Genomic DNA, 23,612 nt, shown 5'->3' with positions numbered 1-23,612 from the left:
CTTTACCCACTGAGCCACCAGGGAAGCCCCTTAGTAGTGTTTAATTTCCAGGGAACTAAATTTACTTTAAATCTCATGGATTAAAGACTTAAGCTAGCTTTTAAAGACAAGATATTTCTTAAATTTCCATGCTAACACCATTGTAACTGTTACACTCTTTAAGAGTCATGTTATAAGGGACTAATTAGAAAAAAGGAAATACATAGGCTGGTCAAAAAAGGTAACTTGTTAGACTGGTGCTGCTGCTGCTAAGTCGCTTCAGTCGTGTCCAACTCTGTGTGACCCCATAGACAGAAGCCCATTAGACTCCGCCATCCCTGGGATTCTCCAGGCAAGAACACTGGAGTGGGTTGCCATTTCCTTCTCTATTGCATGAAAGTGAAAAGTGAAAGGGAAGTCGCTCAGTCGTGTCCAACTCATCGTGACCCCATGGCCTGCAGCCTACCAGGCTCCTCCATCCATGGGATTTTCCAGGCAAGAGTACTGGAGTGGGGTGCCATTGCCTTCTCCAAAACTTGTTAGACTGCTAATAATTTATTAGAAATTTATGAAGAAGTCTGATAAATTTGTCAAGAAGTTTCTTCTATGTTCAAGTTTATTATTTCACCTATCAAATAGTCAAAAGCTGAGAGCAAAAATAAAGTAGAAAGGCAATAAATAATTTTTTTAAATTGTCTGTTTTTATTCATGGTTTATAAAACCAATTGCTTCAATTCATTGTGTGTATATTTTTCTTTTAAGAAGATATCAGAAGTGTGCAATCGGAGCACTTTCTAGGTAAGAGATCTAAATTTGAATCATTATTGAAAAATTCTGTTTTCTAATACAGATGTTCATTTGAAAATGATAGATGACCCTTCAGGAACCCAGAAGTGTTTTCATAGGTTCTCATGCCTAGTTGGCAATTTTATTGAAAATGGCTGTAAATCAGGAAAGAGAGCTGAAAACACATTTCATGTCATCTTTAAAGCAACTGTAAGTTATTGTCCCAGAAAATGAAGAGGCCATTTTTATAGAAGGTATCAAGATAAGATGTTGAAATGGATAGGGAGGGGAAAAAAAGACATGTTTCTAAAGAAGTACCTCCAAGAGTTACTTGTTAGTTATAGTATATATGGAAGGGATATGGAAGATAAAAATTAAAGTCAAGATTGTTTATGAAGTCCAAAGTGTAAATGAGCTTTAGCCCATTTACATGTGCTTCTTTTTTGTTATTTCTTTTTTGGTGATGGTGATCGTGTGCTTCTTTTACAAGATGTTTATTCACTAGAAAATTGAATTTGAGCTCATGTACTGTAATAACCAGGTGAACTCCTGTTCTCCAAATGCATCTGTTGTTTGCTTCTTTCAGAATAAATATTACAATTCTGGATGAACAACAGCTGGAAGGCTTGCGTGTGGTTCCATTCCTCATGGGTTCACAGGATGAAATCACTTGTGCATCATTGACAGTTTCAAATGGAAAAGAAAAGTGCATTCCATCATGATATGTCACAGAAAAATCTTTTTTAAAAAACTATATTTTCCATTTTTGAGCTGTACACTTTAGTATAGTGAATGAGTTGAAAGACGTATCTTACACTCCAACCTTCTCTGAGACTTATTTATGCTTGTTTTTTTAGTAATCTTTTCGAAATTAACTTCTCCTAACTGCCAAAATCTAGTTCAACAATGCATTCAAAGTAGAAACTGTTTGATCGTTGTACTGCTAACATTTGTATGGGTATCTTTTAAAGCATATGAGCTACTTTATTAATATTAATGTTTCATTTTATTTTACTTTTTCAGGTGAGGGGTAGGTTTCCTTTGGCAATGTCTCATGGAGTAGTGGGTAAAACAGTGCTAACAGCCAAAATCCTGTACTGGGAGTTAGTGACTGTGGCCATACCTAGTGCCATGAAGGAGCTTTGTGGCCAGGGTCAAGGCTCTCATCTCCTTGTGCACACTTCCTCCTTGATCAAATGAAGGGTTAACTTTGGATGATTTTCTTTTCAAACCTGTGAGCCTGCAGTGTCTTCTAAACAGGTCTCAAGTTTCTTGATATTTGCTGCCATCACTGTTCTCAGCTGTTTCTGACTTTCACTGTAGATACTACCAGTTCCATGAATTTTGGTGGTTGAGTGTATTTAATGGTTTACTTTATTGTGCACATCTTTTATATGGCAGTCTGTTTTTTCATTCAGGAACATACATTAGTTGTCACTGCTCTTTGCAGCATTGATAAACGTATCAAATTTAGTTGCAAACTTATTGAGAAACCACGCCATGTACTTGATTCACAACCGAAGAAATAGAACATAGCTAACACATTAATGGAAACAGAGAAACCTGAATTCCAGTCCAAGGTTTAACATTAGCTGACTCTGGGTCTTTGAACAGGTCACTTGTGTTTCAGTTCACTCATCTCTAAAATAAGGGGAAGATGGAGTTCTTTGGTGGTCTAGTGGTCAAGACTTTGCCTTCCAACACAGGGCGTGAGAGTTAGATTCCTGGTTGGGGAGCTAAAATCCACATGCTTTGTGGCCAAAAAGCCCCAAACATAGAACATAAACAATATTGTAACAGATTCAATGAAGACTGTTAGAAAATGGTCCCCATAAAATAAGGGGAAGAGACTAAGTAATGTCTAAGATTTCATCTGACATTCAGGTTCTGTCATTTTTTTTTCCTGTAAATGTTATCATCAAAGTGATAAACAAATTTGCTTGGCATTTTCATAGCCTACTCTTTCTTAAGCATTTTTATTCCTCTTTTAATTCAGTGACACAACACACATTTATTGACCACTTACTGTAAACTAAGCACTCAGAGTCAGAAAGTGCAAGATTTGAATCCAGTTATTACTTAAAAGTGGGCAAAGCGTCTCACCTTCTTGAGCCATCTGCAAAATGAAGATAGAAACAGCTGCCTTACAGGGTTGATAAGAGGATTAAATAAGGCAATAAAGTCAATAGCCCAGTTCCTGCCAAATAGAATGGGATTGATATTCTTATTAACAGTGTCTTATGCTATGCATTTAATTTTAAACCATTAATCACAGGGCATATTTAATGGTCTATACAATATAAATATAGTATAACATCACTTGAGTGTAATGGATTTAGAGTTTCAGATGCAATTTTATGTTGATTTTCGTATCCTTTCTTTTGGAAACCTGGTACAAAAATACTTGTCTCCTCTTGTATTTAGGATTAACTGAAGTTAAAATGAGATAAGGCAAGAAAATTTGCAGCATAGTGTTTGCATGTAACACTTGAAGATGTTTGTTTTAGGCAAAACTTCCCAGGTGGCTCAGGCAGTAAAGAATCTGCCTGCTCTGCTGGGGACTGGGGTTTGACCCCTGGATCAGGAAGATCCCTCAGAGAAGGAAAATGGCTAACCACTCTAGTATTCTTGCCTGGGAAATCTCATGGAAGGGGGAGCCTGGTGGGCTACAGGCCCTGGGGTCACAAAGAGTCAGACACAACTGAACGACTAACACAGCAACTCCTGTGGCAATTAGGCAAATTAGTCTAGTTTTGCTCTAGACAAAATTTATCCATGTATTCATTACCTGTGGTGGAGAATTGACTGAGAATGAGTGGGGATAAACCATCTGGGGCAACAGAAATATGTTATCTCCTAACCTGAATGTCATTACGTAGATAAATATATACATAAAAATTCTTTCAGGTGTATTAAGACATTTCATTGTACTGAATGTAAATTATACCTAAAAATATTCATTTTATCCCAACACATAAATACTATATTATACTTTATAGCTAGGAAAATACCAGTTAATAATAATATTTTTCTAATGCCATAGCTAAAATGTTACTCTCATACAATACTTTTTTCAACAGTACATAAAAGTGAAAAAGGGCATCATGATTCCTTGAAGCCCCTGGTGCCTGAAAGTTGTTGGAAGAACACTCAGTGGTTCTATGTATTTCACCACCCAATTGTTTCAATTTGGCACACCATATTTTAGGATATTTATTGCCTGCTTACTTCTCAAATCTATTCTTTCCCCTGGTGCAGACAAAACTGTACATCATGGAGTATTATTTTTATGAGGGCCCGGTCAAAAGGACCTGATCAATCCTCTGGCCTCTTTCTTCATGTATTTATCTGAGCTGAGGACTAACTTATGACTTCTTCCAATCAGGCTTTATTTAGGATCGGGTCTGTAGGATGAAGTGGAAATGGCGGGGGTGGAAGCGGAAGGGACAGCACAAATATATACATACAGTGTGTGAAAATAAAGAAAGGCATCTTTTGTTACAGCTGGTTGCAAAAGAAGTTTCTGCTTGCACGGCTGAGGATGGTATGAGATTAGTGGAGTCGTAGCGTTGTCAGGACAAAGACAGGCTGTGTGAGAGGGATCAGTGTGTTTGTTCAGCAGAGCTTTCTCTCCAGTTGTTGACAGATTTAACTGGTGTAATGTCAGGCCTGGCTAACTCCTCCCCATGATAGTCAAGAGGCAGTCTTTGCAGTAGTAAATGGCCATGTGGAGTATACCATGAATTCCCTATTTGTGTAGTAGCTGTAGCTTAGGGTGGAGATTTAATATTGAATGGACTCCAGATTGTCTAAATTGCAATCACAGTGTTTATTTAAATAGCCTATGGGGACCATTAAAGCATTTTAACTTTTGCTCCTATGTTTCTCATGTTATGAAATCTTGAAGCACATGGGGGAGAAAAGGAAAATCCAGCCTTGTAAAAGCATTAGGATGCTAAAAGTTCTCCCTGCTGCCAAAAATGCTTCAAGAGGTTCAGTTCTCCGAGCTCACATGTAATGTGATGGATGGGATCCTGCTGTGGTCCCTAACTAGGGGATTTTCTTTATGCAGATACACTCATCTGTCACAATGTGACCACTGCTATCTCAGCTCGGGATCCTTCCCCATATCTGATCTCCACTTGTAAAGCTAAGGTCTGTCCTGCTTACAATTAGTTGTTACAATGCTGCAGCTCTAAAACTGTGCAAAACTCTCTTTTAATCACATGAAAACTGAAAGTCACTCAATCATGTCTGACTCTCTCAACACCATGAACTATAGCTCGCAAGGTTCCTCTGTCCATGGAATTCTCCAGGCAAGAATACTGGAGTGGGTAGCAATTCCCTGCTCTAGGGGATCTTCCCGACCCAGGGATCGAACTTGGGTCTACCTGTAACACAGGCAGATTCTTCACCATCTGAGCCATCAGGGAAGCCCCTCATGTAAAATTAAAAGCTTAATAATTTCATGACAACTATGTAATTAAAAAATTATTAAGCTTTTAACTTTATATGAGGGGCTTCCCTGATGACTCAGATGGTAAAGAGTCTGCCTGCAACGCAGGGGACCCAAGTTCGGTCCCTGGCTCAGGAAGATTCCCTGGAGCAGGGAATTGCTACCCACTGCAGCATTCTTGACTGGAGAATTCCATGGACAGAGGAGTTGGCAGCTGATGATCTTGGGGTTGCAGAGTCAGACATGACAGAGCAACTAGCATTTTCACTTTTTCACTTTTACATAGAGAAGAGCTATGTCTTTTACTCTTCTGGGAAATCCAGGGTGATGGTGAAACTCACTTTGGTGTGTGAGGCCAAGGACTTGCCATGTGGAGGAAACATGTCCATCTGTTTCTAAAGCAGGACTTTGGAACAGAGAGCATGACTTTAGTTTCCATACTGTGATTTAAACATAGCACAATTAAAAACACTTCACAGTCATTGTGAAAGGGCTCACAGAAAGGTCTTCAGTCAGTTCCCTTCTTTAGGAAGATTTTTCTATTCTTTTGAAGATCCAAAAGCTGGGGTGCATTTGAAGATACTAAGTATTGTTTTCTGATTATGGCAGCAGTCTGGTCCAAGAGATCTTTCTGAATCACTGAGCTCAATTTTCAACTTAAGAAAAATCTGTACTAAGTTTCTAGGGCTAACTGCTTGGGGCCATGTTGAAACTGGTTTCTATTCTTGAGGCTCCAACTCTAGGCGAGAGGACAAGTTATGCCTCACTAGACTAGTTCAGGGCACTCACAGGGCTCACTAGACCAGCCCCTCTGCATCTTTTTGCCTTGTGTTTATAGTGTGATAACAATACCTATCTATCTCAGAAGTAAACTGCTGGTTAAGGTGCTAATGTATATGAAAGGCTTTGGCTTTTCTCGAAATAAAAATACTATAGGAGTAGTTTTGCCGAGGGCATGAGAAAATCAGCAGTAGCATTTTGCAGCTAGGCAGTGGCCATTTAACTTGACTCAGATCATGCGCAAATTGAAAGTTCTTTTTCATCACAAGTTTTCTGAAATATCTTTTTATGTATCATCTTGGTGTATAACTACAGGGTTAATTACTTCCAAATACATCATAATGTAGGAGTAGTCATTTTCCTAATATTCTTTACATTGTTCTTTATTCCACATTAGAATAAAAAGTCCCGGATTTCTTTTGATTCAGTGTTCCAAATATTTGGAACAATATTATCAGTATTCCCCACTGTCCTGTTATATACTTGCCTCTCATCTCTTATTCTTTTTTTGGAAACATTGTTGATAAAATCCATAAATTTTATTGAAGCCCAGTTTTACCAACTATTTTTCCTTTCTTATCATGGTAAACTTTTTTTTTTTTAAGAATTGATCCGTAGCTTATTTATTCTCACTTTTAGTTTCCTCTTGCTTTTAACTACCTCTTCTTCACCCTATCCCCTCTCTCTTTCTTTCCTGATTGTATAAGTATTGTGAACTATCCAAAGAAGATAAAAGCTGTATAGAGGGGAGTGAAGAGAACTCTTAATCCATAAAACTGATGATCAGTCTCAGAATAACAAGGAGCTGACCAAATGTCTCCTATTGGAGGGTGATATGTGCTTCCTGGGTGGCACTAGTGGTAAAGAACTCACCTGCCAAAGCAGGAGACTTAATAAACTCGAGTTCAATCCTTGGGTTGGGAAGATTCCCTGGAGAAAGGCATGGTAACCCACTCCAGGATTCTTGCCTGGAGATTCCGATGGACAGAGGAGCCTGGCAGGCTGCACATCCATAGGGTTATGAAGAGATGGGCATGACTTAGCACATAGAGAGCAATACACTATATATGACTAATTAGGAGAATCTCTGTTTTAAGAGTTATACTAGAGTTGTTCTAGATAAGAGTACATATCTTTCTTTTATCTGATGTTCTTCTAATTTCCAGGGATATTCTTTCTAGGACTATCAGCCTCCAAAAAGGATATTTTAACTTACTATATTGTTGAAAAACACTGGAGTTTGGGACTAGAGGGGAATCAGAATTATTTTATTTTTCTGGAGCAAACTCTTGGTACTAATACTGTTGATGGTTGTTTTGACTATGTTACATTTTGCTGAGCCTGGGGACTGCTTTTGGAAGGTTTAGAAGTATCCAGGGAGGCGCCTGCCACTTTGATTATTCATACCCAGCTCTTTATTTTTATTTGAGACATAAAATAAAAACACACCCTGGCTTCTGCTCAACCTCAACTGGCGTTCGTTTTAAAAACAAACCCCAAACTGACCAAATGGCAGCAATACAAGTTTTTCTGAGACTGACTCATCGTTCATGTCAATCAGAGTTCATTTATGGAAGCATTAAATTCTAGTGCTGGCCAGGCCACCTTTAGCCAAGTTAAAATGGGTTGGGATTTGGTAGGCTTGGAACAGAGGACCGAAAGGAAAACCAGGGTGATGCTCTGACTCAGAAAGTGACTCTTTTCCTTCTGAATCAGAACCGAGCCACTGGTAGAATCAGTTCTCTCGGGAAGGTGGCAACCTTTAGGTGAAAGGTTAAATGGAATCTCTGACCACCTATGTTCATCTTGTTGTTGGTTTCAACTCTGTGCCATTTTGGATAATTGCTTACTCTTCACCTTTTCCCCCATTGCTTAGTTGCAAATAAGAGTAATTTTTTCCTTTCTGTGTGCCTTAAGACATTTTTAAGGGTGACTGTGAACTTTTAACCACTGGTACGTTTTATACCAGAGGTGGTTTTGTTTCTGTGATGTGTTAACTGATTTCTGCAAAAATGTACCATGGTTTTGCCACTCTGCTCTTCTGATAAACACTGAAAAATGTTTCTGTAGATACTTACCCTCTGGAATTTGATGCTTATTCTATTTATGTTCAAACAACATCAATTCTAGTTTTCACACTTTTTTGTTCATTCTTTTTCTTAGTATTTCTCAGTTCAGTTCAGTCACTCAGTCATGTCGCACTCTTTGTGACCTCATGGACTGCAACATGCCAGGCTTTCCTGTCCGTCACCTACTCCTGGAGCCTGCTCAAACTCATGTCCATCGAGTTGATGATACCATCCAACCAACTCATCCTCTGTCATCCCTTTCTCCTCCTGCCTTCAATTTTTCCCAGCATCAGGGTCTTTTCCAATGAGTCAATTCTTCGCATCAGGTGGCCAAAGTACTGGAGCTTCAGCTTCAGCATCAGTCCTTCCAATGAATATTTAGGACTGATCTTCTTTAGGATGGACTGGTTTGATCTTCTTGCAGTGTAAGAGACTCTCAAGAGTCTTCTCTGATACCACAGTTCAAAAGCATCAATTCTTCAGCGCTCAGCTTTCTTTATGGTTCAACTCTCACATCCATACATGACGACTGGAAAAACCATAGCTTTGACTAGACAGACCTTTGTATTTCTCTCTCTCTATGTTACTTCCAAAATGATTTTACAGGGATAAATTGTTTTAGAAAGCACTTATTGATCACCTATAATGTGTGTCTACTTCATCTTTTTTTCACTATGTCTTTATCAGAAGCTCTTGAGTTGGCCAAAAATTTGTTTGGGTTTTTCCATAATATGTTAAAGAAAAACTGGAACAAACTTTTTGACCAACCCAAAATTTAGACTGTTTTTACTTCCATATTTGATTGATTTCTTTGTTGTTGTGTTCGGTTGCTAAGTCATGTCTGACTCTTTGTGACCTCATGGACTGTAGCCTGCCAGGCCACTCTGTCCTCCACTGTGTCCCAGGGTTTACTCAAATTTATGTCCATTGAGATGGTGATGCTACCTAACCACTTTGTCCTCTGCCACCTCCTCCTTTATTAAATTAATTTAGTAGATTGATTTCTATTTCATGCCATCTTAAAGTTCAGGATTTTATTAAATCTTCCAAATACCTACATTGGTCAGATTGTGTGTGTGTGTGTGTGTGTGTGTGTGTGTGTGTTTTTCCTGTGTTGACTCTTTTTAGTCAACAAGATCAAATTTTAAGAACTCTCTACATTTCTCAGCCCTCCATATCAACTGATAATCAGGAGATGGTTTATATCTTTTTGCAAATTTATATGGTTGGTTCATTACAGAATTATGACCATTTTAATCCCCAGCACATTTGTTCATCCTGTATTTATTCTTTTAATGCACAGTTCTTGAAATCCTATTATGTATCTTTAGGTTATAAGTTCCTTAAGGTATTATAATACTTTTGGAAGGAAAAAATAAAGGAATGCATGGATTGATAAGCATAGACCCTTCTTATAAGCAAAGCTCCTTTATAGTAAAGTTGACTATGTCCTCATCCTACTCCAAATTAATTCAGGATTCATGTGGTTTTGTAATTATAGGTACTGAGCCTTTGTGTTGTTGGCAGAGCAGAGACAGAAAAGGTAAGGATTGATGCTCCATGGAAATCAGGGGCCTGGGACTGAGGTGAGGAGATGGGAAGGTTGACAGTGGTCATTGCGGGCAACTGCCAATTTAAAGTCATGGACTTTGGCATTGAACCTATTTAATGATTAATCATTTTGGAGGTATCTGTCCCTAATCTTTACCTTATTATCTTGAATATTCTCAAATCTATCATCATGCATCCCAAGAGTTGATTAGAAGCAAATGGCTTGCCCATGGAAACTGGACTTCTGATATTTAATTAGCAAGAGCATCACTACCACACAGCATCCATATGGTTCTTGCCATAAGAATCCAAAGGTTCTTGCCTTCTTTGTGTCATTGTATTTGATACCTGCAACTAGTTAGTTCCTCTTCCTTCAAGGGGTTGGAAGACACCGAGTAATCAGACCTGGAGTCCAGAACAAGCAGCTAGTCAGGATCAGGTTCTTGAATTTAATCTCTCCGCCAATCCATTGTTGTTATTACGGTAACTGCACACGAATCTGACCATTGCACACCCTCTAATCCCCAAACTGTTATACCCTTTTGTCCCTCATTGCAAAGCAAATTGCCATTCTTCATCAGGGAGGCTTTTCTATGCAACTGGGTTTAATTTTAAAATTAAAGCATTTGGAAATTAAGGATAATTGCCTTCCAGTTTTCATTTTCAACCTCAGCTTAAAAATTAGTATCTCAGAGGAATGTGTATGAAATCTCTTTAGCTAATAGCCTATATTTGTGCCCTATGTCCCTACACTCTTCTGATAAAGAGAACTTAGGCTGTAAACTCTGCCATGTGGACACATCTTTATGTATTAACAGGCATATTTTAAGAGTACAACCCTTCTGAGATGTGAGTTCTTGAGTCATGAGTAAGTCGTGAACCCTGAGCAAGTTCACATATACATATACATATTCATTGTTCTATATAACAAATATTGAGCACACCCTTTTTGAGTCCAAGGTATAGTAGAGAACAAAGTGAGGTCCAGAACCATGGGAAGACAAAGACAATAATCTTGTAATGTTTTAAGGAAAAATCAAGCACATTTAATTTTGTTGTGGATGCAACTTTTTGTCTAATTATATTATCTTACACTTGTTATTACTATAAATTTTTTAAGGATTTCTCATTGTTTTAATGTTATACTTCTATGTATTTAAAAGCAGTTTGTAAACTATAAAAAGCTGGATATATAAAACATATGAGTTAAGAGCACACAACTTTCATTGGAACTGATCTTGTGCCATAGCTACTGGATTTTCAAAAGTAAATTTAAAACATACTATCCCAGTGTATACAAGAGTTATCTCAAGTACTTGAAATATTGCATTACAATCTCTTTGGATGAGGTTTGGGAGCCTGTAATTTTAACAAACAAACTAGCCAACTCTAGTGCTGGCTGTGGGAGGACCACACTTTGAAAAATGCCATATTAGAGAGTTTATCAGAGGGGGGCTTGGAAGGGCCCCTCTGAGAATTGAATATATCTCTCTTGTTGGTGCCTCCAACTCAGCAGCTGACATTGGTGATGCATTCAGCTTTTTTAGGCCATGTGCTAGGTACAAGCACTGTGGAGATGAGTAAGTCATGGACCCTGAGCTCAATGATCTGACAGTTTATATACACCATCCTAGACTTCCCTGCCATTTTATAACTAGTTGTCATGCTATCTTGTGGCATTTTCCATTTATCTACTATTTATATACGTATATATTACTACATTGCCACATTGATCCTGGATGTATGAGTTTTTAAAAAATTACACATAGTTGTCATTACAGATGAAAACAGAGGCTCAGGGAAAACTGAGTTATGTTGGCCAATTTCTGGTTATGTAGAGCAAGGATGTGGCAGAGCTTGATCCTCTGATTCTACGTACGGAGGTTTTTTTTTTTTTTTTTTTCCCCACTTCATTGCATTTGTGTGCCTTGTGAATATGAGTTTAGAATTGAGTATTTCTTTACCTCTCACAGGTATATCATAAAATTCAGAAACTCTTCAGTCTGTGTGCAGGTTGTTAGTGCCATGTTCCCAGCCACTGAAAAATGAACTCATTCAGTATCCTTAAGTAAAGCCAGATGGCTCCATTGAGAATGGCAAGGATCTCTTGTAAATAGGATTACTTGTACATTCCAGAAACTTATGACAACTGACACATGAACTAATACTAGGAAATAACATATAGACTTGCTGGGAGGGAGCCAAACTTTGACCACCTCCACTTGAAATGTTTCTCACATTAGAGACTCTTCTTAGTCTAAGTAGTGCCATTGCTAAAGTTTATTTTTTGATTTACTGTGTCTAACTGTTACTTGTCTGTTCATTCATTCATTCAATAAACATTTACTGAGCACTAATTGTATACCAGAGCAGGCCAAGTCACTAGTATAAAATCATGAATGAGATATGTTCCCTACCCAAATATGAAGCAAACTATATGTAATGACCACGGAGGCGTGAATAAGGGTCTTTTCTATGATTTCTCAATTCTGACAGTTACCAGTGGAAACACTGGTTGGAGAAGTGAGTGTGTGGGTGAATTCTTCAGGAAGGGTTGAAATTTGTTATAGCTACGCATCTGGCAGTACTTAAGAATTGTGCATGATTTCATGTTTCCATGGGCACATGGTACATTATAACACATTATGTAATAGACTGGTTGATAAAGCACTTTATAATAGTATAACATTGTGCCTCTCTTCCCTCATCCTTAAATCACTGTACACACATTAGTTCTCACAATATTATTCCTAGGAGTTGTTGTGAGGATGTTTTTATTATCAGTCATCGCTGTGGTAACATCAGTCCAGAGCTGAAGAAAGTGAAATGCAAAATAACTCGCCTAGGGCCACTGTACAAAAGATTGGCAGCATCGCATCTCATAATTCTCTGTTCATTTTCTGAGTCTCAGAATTTCTTTGAATGAATTGCTAGCCTGGATATGTTGCTCATTTATTTTCCTATAACTTAGCTGGTGCTTCATGTAAGCAGTAGAATTTTCTGCGGGTGGCCCACTGGCAAGCTCTTAACTCTTCAGGGCCTTGTCTTGAGGAAGCTGCCATACGGTTCCATTCTTCTACTTTTTCTTACAGAGAAATCATAGTTGAAGAGCTCTGGTCTGTACACTAAGGAGATAGGTCTTTGTGGATTTGAATTTCAAACTTTATAGAATACCCATCAGTTTCTGTCACTCAGAAACATTTAAAGCCATTGATATTTAATCAGTTGTCCAGTTAGTTTCTTTTCTGTAATTATCTGCCTTACTCTGACATCATCTAGCATTCTTTAGCACAGACCACAAGGTAACAATGTTGAAGATCAACTGTGCTAAAACCAGAAGGAGAAATCAGAGCTAAAGCTGAAGATCTTTTCAGGCTTGATTCCACTCAATGCTTCTTAGCTATGCAGTAGTGAAGTCTGGAAGAAAAAATAAAAAAGTATTTCAGAGTCAGAGAAACAGTTTCTTTGCTCAGGCAGGTCAAGTTAGTTACTTTTCCCTTTTTTGTTGCTGTTTCACATCAGTTTACCAACTGCGCAGTCAGGAAGTGAGTCTATCTTTTGAGTTTAGAAGCCTATGATGTATGACTTGGTGCACATGTGAGGATGTCATTTGATGAAAATTAGTTGATTCAACTGTTACAATATTGGTTTGCTTCTTGAATATATCTTTAAGTTTTTTTCTCTCTCAAACTGCTATATTAAAAAAGAACAAAACTCCCGTTCGAACACAACAATTATTTGAAACCATTTTCCACAGAGCAAGAGAATACTTTATATAGTAATGAGTAGCAAGCCGTGTTTTAATGTTCATGTGATTGACGCAGTGGTTCACAACAGTTCCTCTGGAACCATTCTTGCTTCTTACATTATAAGTAAAGCCTGTTCAAAGAAGGGAGCATAAGAAAGAAAGTTTCTTTTCTGTCAGGTTGATGGCAACCATATAAACCCCAAGTGATCCAGTTATTACAAGGGACCTAATTACTGACCTTAGACTTTTGGGTGACACTGAATACCTTTCTTAGGACCAGATTGCTTAGCTTTTTGCAAAAAAAGTCCCTGTTTAGAGTTTTGCACAAAAGTTGTTGTTGACAGTGCAGTAGTAGCACAATGAAGTGGTGTCTTGGTTTTTATGAAATGTTATTTCTATCTGGATAATCATTTGGATGTGAGACTGAGTGTTACGACTACAGCGTGGGCACGCTGATAACTGGTTCTGGCCCCTCTGCAGGAACAGTGAGGCCAGTTGGAAATACTAACACAGATTGGAAAGCAAGACAAGCTGACTTTTGGTGTTAACCTTAATACTTGATATTGCTCAGTCACTAAGTCATGTCTAGCTCTTTGCAACCTCATGGACTGTAGCCCTCCAAGCTCCTCTGTCCTTGGAATTTTCCAGGCAAGAACACTGGAGTGGTTTGCCATTTCCTCCTCCAGGGGATCTTCCTGACCCAGGAATCAAACATAAGTCTCTTGCATCTCCTGCACTTGCAAACAGATTCTTTAACACTGTACCACCTGGCTTGGCATAGCTTTTCCTTAATGCTTAGTACTTAGAAGTTATCCCTCTATTACTTGCTTATACCTTATACAGGAAAGCTGAACCATGGTGCTTTTTTTTTACTCCAGCCTTTGGACCATGGTGCTTTTTTTTTACTCCAGCCTTGGTTTTCATTCAAGATATGCAGTTTTGGTAAGGAAACCTAACAATAGTAATAACTAAAAGGACAAAGAAAACATCCAAGCTTCACCGTGCGTGTGTGCTAGTCGCTTAGTCGTATCTGACTCTCCGCGACCCTATGGAGGGCAGCCTGCTAGGCTCCTCTGTCCCTGGGATTCTCCAGGCAAGAATACTGCAGTGGGTTGCCATGTGACCCCAGGGATCAAGCCTGCATCTCCTACATTAGCGGGTATGTTCTTTACCACTAGCACCACCCAGAAAGCCCGGCCTTCACTGAGTACTTGCTGATTACAAGTATATTAAGTTCTTCACATACATTGTCTCTGTGAGGTGATTTATTACCCTGAGCTGGTTGTAGGTGACAGAAACCTAATTCAAGTATGCTTGAAGGAAAGGGAGTGTTGTTAGTTCACATAAATGAGTGTTTCACAAACTGCCTCGCTTTAGCGATGGTCATTTCAAGGTTTATGTGCTCTCCTTATCTCTCGTCTTTCTTTGCTTTTCTCTATGTTGGCTTCAGTTTTAGACAGGCTTTTGTGCATATTACCTAAAAAGTTAAAAAGTTAAAGCTTCTTTCCTCATAATTCTATCAGAAGTCCCACATAGGTCATCTGTTGGTTCTGCCTGTATATTGAGTCCATACCTGAACCCATTTTTGTGGTTGAAAAAATAAAATGATATTTTTTTTCTTTTTTGGCCAGGGCATGGTTTGAGAATGAGGGACCAGTTGTTTCCCACAAGGGGGAAAAAAAAATTTAATGTGAAGTCTCCAGGCAGGTCAAAATAATTAATCTCCATGACATTATAGCGGTATCATTTTTTCTTGTTCACAAATATAAGAACATTGCCCAAGGTCACAGAGCAAATATATGAGAGGATATCGACTATAACCCCATCTGTGTGATGCCAATGCCCATGTTCCCACAAGACACATAACAAGGTTGAGAGTATAAGACTAAAGGTAAAAGGTCTAGATGTGATTCTGACTCTGCCTACCACTTACTAGAACTGTGCTTTGAGGAACAATGTAATCGCATCAAGTCTTGTTTCATTACCTGTCAAATGAGGATAATAATTGTATCTACTTCATCGGTAAAATTGTGAAGATGAAGTGGCATCAGTGAATGTATAGTGTTCTGCATAGTTCCTAACACTTTATAAGTGCTCAGTACATGGTGGCCAGTATTATAGTGTTTTGTTTTGTTGTTTTATTTACCACAAAACTGTAATTTAAATCATCAACTGTTCTGACTTCATGTTTATTTGCTGATTTACTCTAGGTTAAAAAAATGGATTAATAAACCCAAGCCATCACCTGATTACAAACTCCACATTTCTTCCATTACTCAGCATCGCCAATTCCATACATTTAATTTTATTATTTTTTTTCATATCTTTGATATTACTTTTGTAGTCTGATATGATTAACTCTTTTACTATTGCTTGATGAAGCAGTAAGTTTGTACAGAAAGGGAACATTTGTTGTGCACCTGAAATTAACACAATATTGTAAATTAACTCTGAATAGTGAAAGTGTTAGTCACTCAGTCATGTCCGACTCTGCGACCCCATGGACTAGCCCACCAGAATCCTCTGACCATGGAATTCTCCAGACAAGAACATTGGAGTGGTTGCCATTTCCTTCTCTGGGGCACCTTCCCAACCCAGGGATCGAACCTGGATCTCCTGCATTGCATGCACATTCTTTATTGTCTGAGCTACCAGGGAAGCCCCCAGATTAATTATACTCCAATATAAAATGAAAATTTAAAAAAAGGGGGGGAACCACATTTTTTTTCCCTACTGATTTTTCACAGTACTTAGAACTTTGTGTATACAATGTAGGTATTTGTTGATTTCATTTATTATTTTTCTGTACTTTTGATTATGGCTGTATCTTGAAAGACCCCTCATAGGAAATTAGCAGGCAAGATGTGGTTCCTTTTCCTTGAAATTTATAGGTGAATCCAGATTTGAGGGTGAGGCTGGGAAATCAGATACCAGAAATCTGTGGGAAGATGTGGCATGACCCCTCCCCAGGTGCAGAGGCCAGCAGAGAAGACTCCTTGTTGGGCTCCTAAGGAGTCCATCCAGCTTTCCTTCCATGTCTACCTCATTTTCAAATAAATTTAAGGCAGCACGGTGATAACAGACTTTTCTTTAGCAAATCCATTAAAAATCAAACTTTGAACTAGGTAAGTAGAGTTTTCTACATTGTTTCAGTGATTTGCAATGCTTCAGTGCCAAATTAGGCTTTATTTATCTGAGAGGTAGAAAATAAGCTACTTAGCAAGATCACTCTTCCAACCACTAATCTAGCCTATTTCCTTTAAAGATAATTAAAGATTTTGGTAATATGGGAGTGTTTTGAATATGGATTTACTATCAATATCACACAGGAGAGCTGATTTCAGAATAAGGTGCAATTTAATGCCAGAATTTCAATATTTAAATGTCTTAGAGATTAGACTATAATGATAAATATGATATGCATATAGTATTTGTATATATATGTATAAAACATTGTATATAATTACAGAGAGTACTTCTGTAGCGAGTGATAATTTTAAACTCCTTAAATGTTACAATAAAGTGAAACAGCCTAGTTAGATTAATGCAGTGTTTCTTGAGTCTTGGTTATAGACTATTCAAAAAGGAAGCACATATTTGACATACATTCTCACAAGACTCATGAAAGGCTCTTTGACATTTGTCTTCACATTATTTGATCCTCCCACCAGAAGAAGTGACTTGAACAGAGCCTTAGACAAAGCTATTTAAACCACCTTTATTTATTGATTTTTTTTAAGGACTTTATAACAGCAACCTGGTCAAGGTTCAAGGTCATGTACTCTTTCCATGTGGTAAAATACTTTGGCCACTTTCTAAAGTGTAGCATTTGGACTGGCAGCCTAAAGGCTAAAAAGCTTATATCTTTTAACCAACATAAGACAATAACTATTCCCGCTATATTTACAGAATTTTTTTTTCTTTACAAAAGTAATAACATTCAGTAAACAACAAAGTGCTGCTAGCATTTTGGAGTTTTCAACTAATTTCTCAGCAAAGAAAATATACTGTGCCCCAGTTGTATTTAGTGTTAAAATAAGAGGAACATCCTTGAAACAGAAGCGATTTTTCAAGTAGGTTACCTACAAGGATATATATTGATTTCTATTGGTAGTACTGGCTTCTGCCTACAGATGTACATTGTGTCCAGGGGTTTAGAAAACAGAGCTTTTAATTCTTTGTAAATAGTAGCATTGTATGAGAGGGAATTTTTTTTTCACCGCAACTACAAAAAATATTGTGCACGTTGGTTTAAAATGAATTGACCTTTTGTTTCAATGAGGGCGGTGTGTTACTTGTTATGGAGTGACTCCATTTGCCCATGCAAATAAGCACAAAGCCAGGATATTATCAGGCAATGGCAAAATTAAGAGGTAGGTCAGATTTAATGGAAACATCTGTCATTAACCCTTTTACAGAAACTGCCTCGGGGAATCCTTGCAGATAAAAGCTATGCTAAGCTATCTTACCTTGCTTTGCAGAGCTGCAAAGGCAAGGCAATCACAGCACAGAAATTCTGCTCAGAGAATGTACTTGAAAGACTGGCGCGTTTTAGAATATGGAAGAAAACAGCAAGGCCTATTTCGTGTGGCATTCTCTTTATAAAAAATTTGAAGTCAGTAGAACAATTAAGGCTGCTATTAATTTTTAGATTTTACACCAGCATAATGTTCCCTGCTGTTGGCTGCATCGTGTCATTCCAGTGTCATCATATTAATACCTCAAATTACAAATGAAATATTTACAAGCTATTTTCTGAAATGATGTAAAACACGAAATTAGAAAAAAAAAGTGTACCCATATCTGCACATGGTACTCGACGTTTGCCTGTGTTGTGCAGTAGTGATGAGAGAAAGTTAGTTTTGCTAACTGAGCATTGATTGAAGATAATTTATGAAAGTTGCTTTCACTTGGATGCCATTTATTTTTGTTGCTTTATCTGTTACTAATAAAGTACATATGAGTTGATATGCATTTGCAATGAAATTTAAAACACAACTTTAAAAGATCATAATCATGCAGTAAACTGCATTTGAAAAACATTTTTAAGTTTGTGTAAGTGAACACTTAAGTCTTAATGTTAATTTGTTTAAAGAGGGCTGTGGGAAATCCCTGATTATCTCCATAGGGGGAAACATTCCAAAATGATATTTCAGGTATTTTAGTTATGTTTACTCACAATATAACTGCCCTTTAAAACTATCTTGCCCCTCATTTCTCTAAATATTTTTTATTTTCACATTTGCCTTCATTGTCAGTATTTTTATCATTTCTTCTTTATAGGATTGTTTTTGTCTCCTCTTTTCACTTTATCTTCTTACTGTTCTGATGAGTACAGGCTGGCTGTTTCTTTCTTTTACCTCCTTGAATGTAGGATGCACATATGAAAATTCACCTCTCTTTTCACTGCTTCTTCTGTTAAATAAGGCTTTGCTGTTGTTGTTCAGTCACTTAGTTGTATCCGACTCTTTGTGACCCCATGGACTGCAGCACACCAGGCTTCCCTGTCCTTCACTGTCTCCCAGAGTTTGTTCAAACTCATATCCATTGAGTCAGTGACGCCATCCAACCTTCTCTGTAAACTTACCTAAAAAAGCATTGTATAATGAATAGAAGGATCATTTGCTTTCTCTGTTGGGGGACTTTTTATACAGTGTCTGATCCCTTCCTTTAAGTGGGAGGAACCCACACAAGTTTGTGTCAACTGCAGAATGATAAACCATTTTAACACGTAACCAACCTCCTCAAAGCCATGAGCTTGAATTAGGTATAATTATTCCAAATACTATTTTAGACAGATTGAGAGCGTATGGCATGAAAGAGATTCAGTTTTAACCATGGATATTTATCTGCTCTAAAAAATACTAGTATCCATTTTGTAATTTTAAGCATTAAAGATGTTTGAAAACTATTACTGGACTTTAAAAAAGTCAAGTAACCTCAAGCTCCAAACATAGATTTAAATGGGCTTAACATTATTTTATGTTCTTTCAGAATTCCCCTATTAATTTTACATTGATCAGAAGCTAGCATTTGTTTTCAAAATATCAGTCATCTTAGCTGCTGTCTGTGGACATGTGGGCATGAATTCCTATTACTGGGTCTGTTTCTCTAGGACCATGAGCTGCTCAAAGGTGGGGATACGTCTGTCTGCCCTGACCATTGTACAACACTTGTTTCAACAACACAATCAGGCACCCAATTAGTATGGTTCTTTATTGACAGATGCTTTCATACACTAATACTTGATTGCAGTGTATCACTCTGCCATGTATAGGAAGGCATGACATAAGAACCATCAAAAATCTGTATCACACATGACCCTCCACTTGATTAAACATCATGTCCAGTGCTACCTCCTTCTCCCAATTATAGTGGGGAAGGCCGTTGGTCCCAAAGACCAGGCAGACCTGCTTAGTTACTTGCTGATGATTCCAGCTACCTCCCAACAGCTCACAAAAGCACAGTCTTTCCCTGAATATTTTTCTTTCTTACTCAGCTTAATAAACCATGATATCTCTTAGGTGTCATTGTACTTTTTTCTCATTTCCTCATTCATAATATTCTTTGCATCCAATGACTGGACAAGGTGTTTTGGAGATATTGACATTTGAGAGAAATGTCTATTTTGAAAGAATTCTTATTTTTTTCATTTTTATCAGGCTTTAACTATTCTTGTCTAAGAAACCTTTTGATTTGTCTTTTTCTATACAATTTTTTTTTTGTTGTTGTTATTACAAAGACACAGCTGTGAAATTCCGTCTCTGAATTTTTATTTGAGGCAAGACATCAACTTTTTCCCCCTATGTCCCATGGACAGTTGACCTGTATGTAGCTAGAAGACCCCTATCAGTTCACCAGGCTGTTTGGTATCCTCTCCTCATTCTATCTCTCTTTGATAATCAGGGCATAATTCCTTGGTTTCAGTCAATAGAGGCCTCTTTCTTGAAGGAATTATCTCAAGTAGAAGAAGTAGTATATCTGACTGATAGGCCTACTTGACTTAAATCTAGATTGTTAACAAGAAACATTCTCTTGCTGATGATTTTTTCTCCAAACCAAAACAGTGTATTGTTATACTAACAAGATATTCAGAACAGTCTGTTGGAATTATCTTTTAATTCTCATTTGGGGAAAACTTTAATTTACTTAATTGCATTTATTAGATAGTCACACAATTCAGAATTCAAAAAGTGTAGAAGTGTGTACCATGAAACCCAATAAAATGCACCTAAGTCATCAAAAAAAAAAAAAAAAAGTTTGTAGCATGAAGAATATTTCCCCATTCCCATTGTTCATTTGCCCAATTTTTACTCTCTTTATTCCCTGAAAGGAACAGTTGTTAACTGGTTAACTTGTATGTTCTTCTAGACTTTCTTTACTTGCTGATTCTTTGTGATAGTTCAGACATTCCCAGTCTCCCTATTTAATGTGTGTCCATATTCACTTGATGTTCATAAAGTGTCTTACTATGAAGTGACATTTAACAATGTGCGTGTTGAATCTGGGTACTTTTTGCTTGGCTTTGCATTCATCTTTCCACTTATGTTTTGAAGAGAAATTTCATATTTTCTTTGCTCTAATTCTGGTTGCCAGGATGGCTGAATGCCATTCCTGGAAGGGGTGTGTGTGAGCGCTGGCACAGACGGAACCACTGGCAGAGGAAAAGGAAACCATTCCTGTGTCAGGGAGATTTATCTATTCATTATTTTAAAAATTGTTATTGTTGCCATCACTGACCATTTATTGTGTGTGACCCATGTTCTGGGTACCATTTTAAACAAAGAACAAGGCATGTTCCTGGGTGGTGCCCAAGGAACTCCCAGCTGGGCACATTGGGACCCTGTGTATGGCAAGATTACGATTTTGGTAGCCAGATCTTTAGCAGTAAGGAGACAATAGTCTAGTACAATTGTTTCATCTGAGGAAAGCTGTAAGCTTTTTATAATGTGACCCTGGGGCCAATTAGTATAGAGAAGGGGAAAGGACATAGCCTACCACTTTGATCTCTTTTATAAATTGTGCCCTTATAAGATTTCTCTCGGGCTTCTCTAGTGGCTCAGCGATGAAAAATCAGCATGCTAATGCAGGAGATGCGGGTTCAGTCCCTGGGTCGGGAAGATGCCTGGAGAGTGAAATGACAAACCACTCTGGTATTCTTGCCTGGGAAATCCTATGGACAGAAGAGCCTGGTGGGCTACAGTCCATGGGGTATCAACGAGTCAGAGTGAGTGAGGATGCGCACAAGATTTCTATTGGAGAAATATTTCCACGTCCTTTAAAATGTTTGAAATCCCAGGCTCTAGAAAACTAAATGCTATGTACTAAGTAGCTTCAGTCACAACCGACTCTTTGCGACCTTATGGGCTGTAGTCTGTCAGGCTCCTCTGTCCATGGGGATCCCCCTGGCAAGAATATTGGAGTGGGTTGCCATACCCTCCTCCAGGAGAATCTTCCCAACCCAGGGATCAAACCCAGGTCTCCCGCCTTACAGGTGGGTTCTTTACTGTCTGAACCATCAGTGAGGCATACTGGAGAGCATCCTGGTGCCCTCCTCCAGGGTAGTCTCCCCGACCCAGGGGTCTGACATGGGTCTCTTACATCTCCTGCATTGGCAGGTGAGTTCTTCACCACTAGCGCCATCTGGGAAGCCCAGATGCCACAGCTGGAGTCAAGAAATCTTTCTTTAAACCTTGTTGTGCCTCATTTTCAATTCCGTGCTGCAGGGGGTGCCACAATCTGATGAGGACAAGTAGCAGCCCACTTTGCAAAAGAGATCCCATTTTGGAAGAAAGAAAGTCAAGTCGCTCAGTTGTCTCCGACTCTTTGCGACCCCATGGACTGTAGCCTACCAGGGTCATCTGTACATGGGATTTTCCAGGCAAGAATACTGGAGTGGGTTGCCATTTCCTTCTCCAGGGGATCTTTCCAACCCAGGGATCGAACCTGGGTCTCCCGCATTGTGGGCAGACGCAATTTTGGAAGAGTTTAGAGTAAATATAATGTTATTTAATTGATTTATGCTTTTCATGCACTGGAGAAAATCAAAATTTACTGGGATTCTGTAGGCAGGGTTTTTTTGTTTTTTTGTTTTTTAAAGTTAAGGATCTCTTTATAAAGTGAATAATACCCTATTTTGTTCTTTAGGTTTGCGTTTTTTATTTATATTTTCTTTAAGGGAGAAACATGTATCAAATAAGAGTAGCACTGACTTCCTAAATTATCCAAAAGGTGTAACATTCAAGGATACACGTATCAGAGGAAAGAAAAGAAGAAGTGAAGGGGACTACCCTTCGCCTGGTGGTCCAGTGGTTAAGACTCTGCACAGAACATACATACATACATACATACACACATACACACACACGCACAAAAGGAACAAGTAGAGGGTGGAGAGGGGTGTTATTTATAAACAATATATAAAGGGGTTTCCAGGTTTTACAGTGTTAGTGGAGGAAACATAGCAGCAGAAAATGATCTGGCAATACTGAGAGACTGATGGCTGTGTAATGAGGAATATAAAGACACCTATGTAATTCTCTTTCCAATATTTTTGTTTAATTTTACTATTGGTTACAAGTTATGGAAAGGAATTTATTTCCAAGTTAAACTTCAGCACTTTCTTAAAGTTGTTACTTTATATTGTGAAGTCAGTCAGTTTCATTTATGTAGCATCTGGTTGAAGTTTACATGTTAAAGCTGACTCTAAAAACAATGTTTCACATGACACTAGCAATAAATAGATGATGACAGAATTCTATTAAATACAGTCAGATACATCCTAATAATTGTAAAAGCACTAGCCATCTTTAAATAGGTTGTGAAAGCTTTAAAAAAATCAAGACAATGTGAAGTTAGAAAACACATTTTTACTTTAAATTGGTTAATTCATTATAGATGTCAACATATGTAAGGCAAATAGTAGTAACAGAAGAGACATTCATTAAGTTAAATATTAAAAACCTTTTAAAATTAGCAAATTACTATTAAACATATTGAAAGTAATATAAGTAGATTATCCATGTATAGAAATCCATCCCACTGGAACCTGGAATGTTGAAAGCCGTGTTTTTTGGTTTGTTTGTTTTGTTTTGTTTTTTTGCTGTTGCTGAGTGCAGTCTTCTATTTACTTAGTTATCAATAGTTTTCTGGTTTTGCCATTCCTTTCTAACTTTGATCTGTATGCCTTGGGTAGGGCACGAATTGGGGCTTCCCAGGCAGTGCTAGTGTTAAAGAACCTGCC

The 23,612-nt window shown here is 38.0% G+C and overlaps 1 protein-coding gene across 4 annotated transcripts in view; it reads left to right on the top strand.

The window, feature by feature from the left end:
• SOX5 (SRY-box transcription factor 5) overlaps window positions 1-23,612 on the top strand; it is a 1,090,001-nt gene that overhangs the window by 524,557 nt on the left and 541,832 nt on the right. For 3 of the 4 annotated variants that reach the window (XM_070453774.1, XM_070453776.1, XM_070453773.1), the window contains one exon: window positions 9,572-9,613. The exons of the other annotated variant lie outside the window; for it this stretch is intronic. The gene's annotated coding sequence lies outside the window, so the exon portion shown is untranslated. The remainder of the gene's footprint in view (window positions 1-9,571; window positions 9,614-23,612) is intronic. 4 annotated transcript variants of the gene reach the window in all.

Source organism: Odocoileus virginianus, chromosome 23 (assembly GCF_023699985.2).
Source record: "Odocoileus virginianus isolate 20LAN1187 ecotype Illinois chromosome 23, Ovbor_1.2, whole genome shotgun sequence".
Classification (NCBI taxonomy): Eukaryota; Metazoa; Chordata; class Mammalia; order Artiodactyla; family Cervidae; genus Odocoileus; species Odocoileus virginianus.
This window is presented reverse-complemented; position numbering and strand designations above follow the sequence as displayed.